Raw genomic sequence first — 8,683 nt, forward strand, 5'->3', positions numbered from 1 at the left:
TCTACTATGTTTATGTGTCTAAATTATATATAATATAAATGATATATAACATAATATAATAATTATATATAATGTATATAAATTATATGTGTATAAACATCTACATATTTATATGTGTATGCATATAGTTGTTACAGTCATTTCAGTTATGCCAAATTCTTTCTGATTCCATTTGGGATTTGGAAAGAATACAATTTCTTTCTCTAGTTCGTTTTATAGAACTGAGGTAGACGGGGTTAAGTGGCTTGCCCAGGGTCACACAGCTAATAAGTGTCTGAGGTTAGATTTGAACCCAGGTCTTCCTGATCCAAGCCTCTTTTTCCTTCTCTAGGTCTCTCTGACTTTTTCTTAGCTATCTTCCAAGGTTCTCGTGAAGGTCAAAGGAAATCCTATTTGTAAAGCACTTAGTCCAGTGTCTGACACAAAGTAAGTGCTATATAAATGGCAGCTATTGTTATTATATCTTGCATGTACCTCATTATTTTCATGTTTTCATTCCCTTTTAGAATGTGAACTTGGCCAGGGCAGATCTGATTTGCTTTTTTTTTTTTTTTTTTTGGTATCTTCAGCATTTTACGTATTTCCTAGCACAAAGTGAGCATAAATGTTTGTTGATAGTCTAACAAAAATAATGATTAATATAATAACACTTCAATGCTTCAAATGATCCAAGGTTTAATTAGTAATGGTACTCCTACTATGCATGCAAATTGGGACTACAAAGTGCCTTAGGAGGCAGTTTTATGAATTGTGGTGGCCAAAAAATGTTCTCCACCCTGGTGACCTACCTTTTGGTGATGAACCTCTCTAAACTTAGCTGGGCTCATTCTCAGACAATAGGCTCTCAATTCAACTTCCAAGCTTCTCTAGCTTGGCAAGACTTGCCAGAGCTTGTCCTCAACTGGTATTTGCTTCAAGACAAACCAGTAGGGGCTTGTAAGAATCAAGACAAGACATTCATCCCCCTCAGGGTTACTTCTAGGACTCTGAGACAGAAAATATTTGCCGCCCTTTGGGGAAATGAATTTCAATTTTAGGGAACACCAATTTTAGTAGGTACTGGGGAAGTATCTTCAGAGAGGATGCTATCCACGTACTAGGGCAGTGCTGTCTCGTTTGCAGTAGATAAGGAACAGAAATTTAAAATCACCCTAGTATATATCATTGAAAGAATGCTAGATTTGGAGTCAGAGGAATTGGGTTTGAACTTAACTTTTGTTTACTATCTATGGGATATTAAACAAGTTACTCCCTCTCTCTGGACCTCAATTTCCTCATTTGTAAGTTCTATATGATCTCTTCTAATTCTGTTATTCTAAGATTTTTGTGCTTGCTTGTGGATATATATCTAAGGAGAAAAACTAAGGCTTTTTTATGGGAAAAGTAAATGTGTTTTTAAAAAAATCTTTTGATAACAGTATTTTGACATAACTGATTTCCTTAGTAACATAATGCATTTCCTCGTATGGATTTAAGAACATTATTCCGAAAAGGATTCCATAAACTACACCAGATTGTCAGGAGTCCTTTACTCAGAAAAAGTTAAAAAGCTCTTGACCCAAGGACAAGGGAAAGAAAAATCTTAATTTCTTGCACTTATCCAAAGAAATTGTATATAATGAAACTCACCTTATGAGATTTTGCAAGTCTTGAGAATACAAATGCAGAAAGCAAAGAAATAATGCATTTATGTGTCTATGCATCTCTCTTGGTGCTCAAAATATCAATGCCAATTTGGAGAAATTGAGTAAGCAACATTTAAAGGAGTTTAGCTGTCTATACTTTAATATTATAAGCCATCCTTGACATTAATGGATACCTTCAACACTTCTTTGGTCTGCCCACTTGTCTCAGCCTGTCTGGGTCTGGACATAGGAGTAACACCAGCTATGCAGCACACATCATGGCATCGTCTCATGTCAGGGGAAAGAGCAGAAGGAATACTCAGGCTGGGAAGAAGTGGAAGTCAGATGATATAAGGAAAGGGATTTGCAGGCCAAGTCCTATTCTTACATTTTGGGTTCATTCATTTCTGCTTGGGGGTAGACTTTTGATCATGGATGGGGCTGTCCTCTGTAGACCATTGTATATCCTTTTGGTTCAAGGCTCTAAAGATCTGATGCCATGAGGAACATCCTTCCCACACGTCAGATTTCTGTCATTTGTCTCCTAGGAAAGTCATTCCACCCTTTCTGGTCCTACCCTTGCAACCCCAAAACAAGAATCAGCTTGAGGAGCTGGGGACACGTGGATTCATAGTCCCATAGACATCATAGGCAAGGTAGGTACAATGGTACTAAGGTATGTGGCTTGGATTTTATTCATTATTTTCCTGGCATCTTAGTTCAATTAAATTTTCCTTTGCATTGCTCTGATATTCAGTGATTCATTTCTAGTTTCTCTGAGGGGATTTAGAAAAAAAACCCAATAGAGAATCATAGTTATGAATTTGAGTAGACAATGGATCCAAACAGACTGTAATAACTAATATGAACGTAATATTTGGAGATGTTACAATAAAATCACCTGAGGGAAAAGGGAAAAAAAAGAAAGCTTATGGTATGTTAACTTCAAAGAGATGACTCTTTTCTTCTAGCTGGAGTAGTTTAAAGAATATGTTCCATATTCCTCTTAGACAAAGACCAGCAGATGGTAAAAGGATGTGCACAGCCAGGAAGTCAGCAGATTTATACATGCTTCTTTTCAAATACAAGCCCCTCAAATGTGTAAAAGAAAAAAAAAAACACTGCACCCATCCCCCCATCCCTTACCAGTAAAGAGAGTCTGCAATAATTGGCACTTTCAGTGGAAATCAACCTTGAGTTTCAATTAGGATTCTGGAGTAAGAGAACTTGGTGCTGATGAGCTGCCCAGAGCTCTGAAGAATAGGACTCAAAAGGATCAGGAATCTCCAGGAACCTGAGGCCCCACATCTGTTTTTTTTTCTTTTCTTTCTCTTATTTGGCCCCTTTGTTTTGCAGATGTCTTCTTGGTTGGCATGCAACTGAGAGTGAACAGGGATGAGGAAGAAAACAGCTATGTAATACTTAACATCTCTAAAACAAAGAGTATGTTATGTTCCAGATAACTGACGCTTATCCCTTTAGCCTCTAATGTTTTAAGAGAATTGTCAGGGCAGCTAGATGGCTCAGAGGATAGAGAGCCAGGTTAGAGAGAGGAGTTCCTGGATTCACATATGGCCTCAGACACTTTCTAGATGTGTGACTGTGGACAAGTCACTTAACCTCAGTTGTCTAGCCCTTATTGCTCTTCTCCCTTGGAACCAATACTTAGTATTGATTCTAAGATGGAAGAATTTTTTTTAAGAGATAATATCAACAACTGTGAATGGAAATCTTTCTAAAATATATTTCATCCCTTAGCTTTCTTTTACGTATAGTATCCTTAATGTTAGGTTTAGTCCAGTGGAAAGAGTGCTGAAATTACAGATACAAGAGGAGTATAAATCCTGGTTATCACTTATATATGACCTTGGGCAAATCACTTTCATCTCTAGTTCCCAGGTTTTTGATTGTAAAAGCAGGGGTTGAATGAGATCAGGGATAGATCTTTAAAACTGCAGACTAGAGATCTAGTGGATCAATGAATAGATTTTAGGGGATCTGTGAAATTCGGGTGTGTGTGTGTGTGTGGGGGGGGAAATCACAGATATTTTTACTAATCTCTAACTGAAATTTAGTATTTCCTTCAGTTTCTCCCTGGACTCCACCCCTAAATCTCTGGATTTTTTTCTCCACCAAGTCACAATAACTTAGTCACCCAGAAAGAAAGCCCACAGTGCTTCAGCAGCCTGCTGGCACTGAAAGATCCCTTTGCTCTAGTGGTCCTTTCCTCTGATAGAGGACTTCCTCCCCCTCCAGCTTTTTAGCTTTTTTTTATCTATTGTTGTCCTTCATAAAAATGTAAACTCCTTGAGGGCAGGAACTTCTTCCTTTTCCTTCAATTTGCATTCCCAGCACTTAGCATAGTACCTGCTTAATAAAAGTTGTTTTGATTATAAATATATGTTGGCCGCAAAGCAGGGATCTGTAGGCTTCACCAGATTGCCAAAGAGTTCTCCAACACACACACACACACACACACACACACACACACACACTCACTAAGAATCCTTGGACTAGATCTCTAGTCTTTCCAGTTCTAGACTAGTGCTTTTAACATTTTCTTATTGACGTAGGACCATCAGAATGGATATTGACTCTAGTATTATTCTGTGCTATAATACAGTAGACTTTCCTGGGGCTGTAGGTTTGTGTACTTCTGGATCATCATGCCTACTTAGAAACATTTTTTTCTGTCTCTTCCCTTGCTATCAGGCTATATTACCTGCTACTTCTTACTCCTGTAATTGTGCCTGAGGTCAGCAGTGCCCATCCTTCCCTGCCTACTCCTAATCTGCTGCTGGCAAGAAGCACAAATAATAGACCTTATTAGGGTGCTATATGAAATAAGAATAAATAGACCTCCAGGGAGACCTTGAGAGACTCTTTCTTTGGCTTCTCAGTTTAAATCTGAAGAGTTCTGGTTGCCCCAGGGCTCTTGCCCCAAATTAAGTGGGGTGTCACATCTTTTATTCTTTGACTTCAAAGGAAAGAGAGAGGTAAATGTACAGGAGGATAAGCTTACAGGTAGGATTTCTCCCAGTTTATGTGGAGATGCCTGAATTCACCATTGTTTACATTCTTTTGATTTATGAACTTCTAAATGACCTAATGACTACCATGTCAGATAAAGTAAAATAAATCAGTTCACACATAAGGGAAATCATAGAACTTCAGAGCTTAAAAGAGACCCTTGCCATCCATAAAAGACCAATAATCACTTTTATGATAATCCTCTCCCTCCAACAAATAAATAATCGGACAGCCTCTTTTTTAAGTGGTCCAGTGAAAGGGAGCCCATCACTGTTTGAGAGAGAGAGCCCATTCTACTTTTGGACAGCTGTTATCTCACTTTTTTTGAAAGCCCTTCAAATACTTAAGCTCATTCTATCATAGATTTATAGCTGGTAGGGATCTTAGAGGCCATTTAATCTAAGTCCCTGATTTTACAGATGAGAAAACTGAGGCTCAGAGGGGTTAGGTGAGTTGCTTAATGCCACACAGTAATTGATAGAGGGACTTGAAGATAGCTTTTCTGTCCTTTCTATTATTTTTCTTTTCTAAGATAAGCATTTCTAGTTACTTCAACCCATCCTCTTGCACCATCGACTTATCTTTTTTCCCGGGTCCCCTCATGATTCCCATTTTCCTCTTTGTTGATTCCAGCTTGTCCATGTGTTTCTTGTAATTAGGTGTCCAAAATAGAACACATTCCTCCAGATGTGGTCTGACCAAGGCAAAGGTCCAGTGCCATTACCTTCTTTGCTATGAATGGATGAATTGATTAATGAATAAAGCGTTTATTAAATGCTTATGATTTTCATAGCACTATACTAAGTGCAGGGGATACAAAGAGAAAAGTAAGGAACTCATTCTAACAGAGAGACAATCCATATGCAGGTTTCAACAGAAAGTCAGATAGGAATGGTTCCAGAGTCCTTGGGGTTAAGCAGAAAAATGGAGGGCATAATGCTTCTCAGTTAAAATTATATCAGTTTCTGATGCTGAGTCTTTTAAAAGAGAGCTAGGGTGGAAACAAGAACTTTCTTTTCTGGGTCTTCAGTAGCTGCATTTGTAGAATCTGCAAGAGCAGTTGCTAGCCCAAGTAGCTACAGTTTACTTCCAAAGATGGTTGAAGGCTTGAGAACGCTAGGCTGAAAGCATTTGCTGTTCTCAAGAATCTTGGACTCATGGTCCTAGGCTGTCTCTATCATCATGATCTTGGAGGAAATGACAATCAAGGTGATGCTGGTGGTTTGACTCACATGGCACATGCCACCTTCTATCTCTCAGGATGCTTCTGCTGTGGGTGGATACTATATTTCCAAGGATAGCACTAGTTTCTTTGACTACCATGTCATACTGTTCAATTAATAAATCAAAATGCATTAATTAAGTACTGAAATGCCAGGTACTGTGTTAGGTGCTGAGGTTACAGAGACAAAATCAAGACATACACACACATGCATGTATGCCAACATGATATAAAAGAGAGAAGATACATGTGTGTATACTAACATGCAAAATACATACAAAACAGGTAGTAGAGAGGACATTAGAAACTAGGAGCAACAAAAAAGGCATCATGCAAAAAGTGGTGTTTCATTTGAGTCTTGAAAGAAAGTGATGAGATAATACATTGTAGGCATGGAAATGAACCAATGAAAAGTCAAGGAGATGAATGTTGCATACCAGAAATAAGAAGACAACCAGTTTGGCTGGAATGTAAAGTACATGGAAGAACGGTTGTATAGTTGATTGTTGGGTAGTTGTTTTCAGGCATGTCACACTCTTTGTGGGGTATTCTAATATCTTTGCAAAGAAAACCCCAAATGGGCCTCCATTTGGGGTTTTCTTTGCACAGATACTAGAATAGTTTGCCAATTCTTCCTCTAGCTCATTTTTATCAATGAGGAATTGAGGCAAACAGTATTAAGTAACTTGCCCAGAGACACAGAGCCAGTAAATATCCGAGGCTACATTTGAATTCAATGAAGATAACTCTTCCTGATTCCAAGCCCACTGCTTTATCCATTGTGTCACCCAGCTGCCCACTCTTGTAGAGAGGAGTACTGTCTAATAAGGCTAGAAATGTAGGATGGAATCAGGTTGTTAAAAAAAAAACTTTAAATGCCAGGTTAATGAGTTGTTTTTGGATTCTGGAAGTAACTGGGAGCTTCTGGAATTAATTGAGTGTTTGGGAGTTATGAAGATGGGGAGAGGAACAGTCAGATCTGTGCTTTTAGAAAACCAAGTTGGTGGCTATATGGTAGATGAATAGGAGCAGGAGGAGACATGAGGCAGGGAAAAAAATTAGTAGATATATTAAAATAATCCAGGTGAGAAGAAATGAGGATTGCAACTAGAGAGAAAAGGACCAATGTGAAATATGTTGTGAAGGTAGAAACTATAAAATTTGGCAACTGATTGGACATTTGGAATGAGTAAGAGAGAGGAGTTAGGGATGACATTGGATTTGTGAACCTGGGTGACAAGAAGGAAAGAAAAAGGGAAATCTGAAAGTGAGGAGGATATGGGGGAAAGATGAGTTCTGTTCTGGATAAAATGAGTTTAAGATATTTGTGGGATATCATCTTTGAAATACCAAAATGCAATTGGTGATGTGGGACTGAAGTTTGAAAGAGACTAATGTTGAATTCTATCCATCTGGGAGTTATCAACACAGATATAATTAAAGTCATGTGAGGTGACCAGATCAACAAGAATGTGAATACAAAAAGAAAAGATAACAGTGCCTAGGACTGAGCTTTGGGAGTAGATTTTCAGTTGTGAAGACTGAATCAAACTTTCTTTGTCTATCAATCAGTAACTTTTAAATTAATCAATCAAGAACTCAAAACCCCCTACTTAACACTAAGTAAGAGAGTTTGCAAGTCACTTGCTAAAGTGGGTGACAACTCCAGAGGTCACTGACCACCATCTGGGCAGTACTAGGCAAATTGAAAGTCTGCAATTGGTTCTCATAAAGTAGAGAAATATAAAAAGAGGGTAGAGAAAATGTCTAGCCTGTCACCATAAATGTTGCTCCAGTGTCTGGCTCAGCCCTAGCAGGACTCAGTAACCTTTAGACAGAGGACCTGGTAGTGTCTTCTGCAAGGGTTCCACCAGCCCAGCCTCCTCCAGAAAAGGAAGTCCTGTCCAGAACCAATCTTCTCCAGAAGCTAGGAAAGGAAGGCCAGCTACTCACCAGCAAGCCAACTCAGGATCCAGGGAAAGAGTGTCCTCCTTGGGTCCAGCTCGCCAATGCAGAATCTCCAAAGCTGTCCTCCAAAGTCCCAAAGAGAAGGCCCAAGCTGAAGTAAGTCCAGGGTGTTTTTATAGTCCTTTTTTCACATCACTTCCTGTCCTTTCCTCCACTTTACAGAAACCAGTTGCAGTCTTTCAATTTGCCTAGCACTGCCCAAGGGGGTGGTCAGTGGCCTCTGGAGTTGTCACTCACTCTGGCAAGTGACTTGTGAACTCTTATACTTAGTGTTAGGTAAGGGTACTTATGTTTTTGATTAATTAATTTAAAAATTACTGATTTTTAGACAAAGAAAGTTTGATTCACTCTTCACATTCCCCCTTGTGATTCTTTGGGAGACTAGTCTCCCCAATGAATCATTTAACATAACCAGTTTATATCTCTAAAGATCTTCTAGATAAATGTGCATACAATATTGTACTTTCTAAGAGGATGCTACAATAGTTAGAGATAAGAAGGAAATAAAAGAGAGAGAGAGTGCAAAACCAATGTTTGCTAGACGCATTGACAAAAAGCCAATTAGGGAGCAGTCCCCTTTGGCATATGAGTTTACATTCAGAATAAATGTGTTCAACCCCCTTCAATTCAATCAATTACAGCTCAAAGCTCATTCTGGATCTTCTGATGCAGTGTAGGTTTCTTTATGACACTTTCTCCAAATAGTGTGCTTTCTTGATTTGAGGAGTTAACGAACTTCTTGTCCTGAAATTTCTCTCAAAATTTTTAAATCTTGGATTTTATGAAAATTATACACAGTTGAAGAGCCGACAGATAAAATCAAGCAAGAGACCGAGGA

Source organism: Gracilinanus agilis, chromosome 4 (assembly GCF_016433145.1).
Source record: "Gracilinanus agilis isolate LMUSP501 chromosome 4, AgileGrace, whole genome shotgun sequence".
NCBI lineage: Eukaryota > Metazoa > Chordata > Mammalia > Didelphimorphia > Didelphidae > Gracilinanus > Gracilinanus agilis.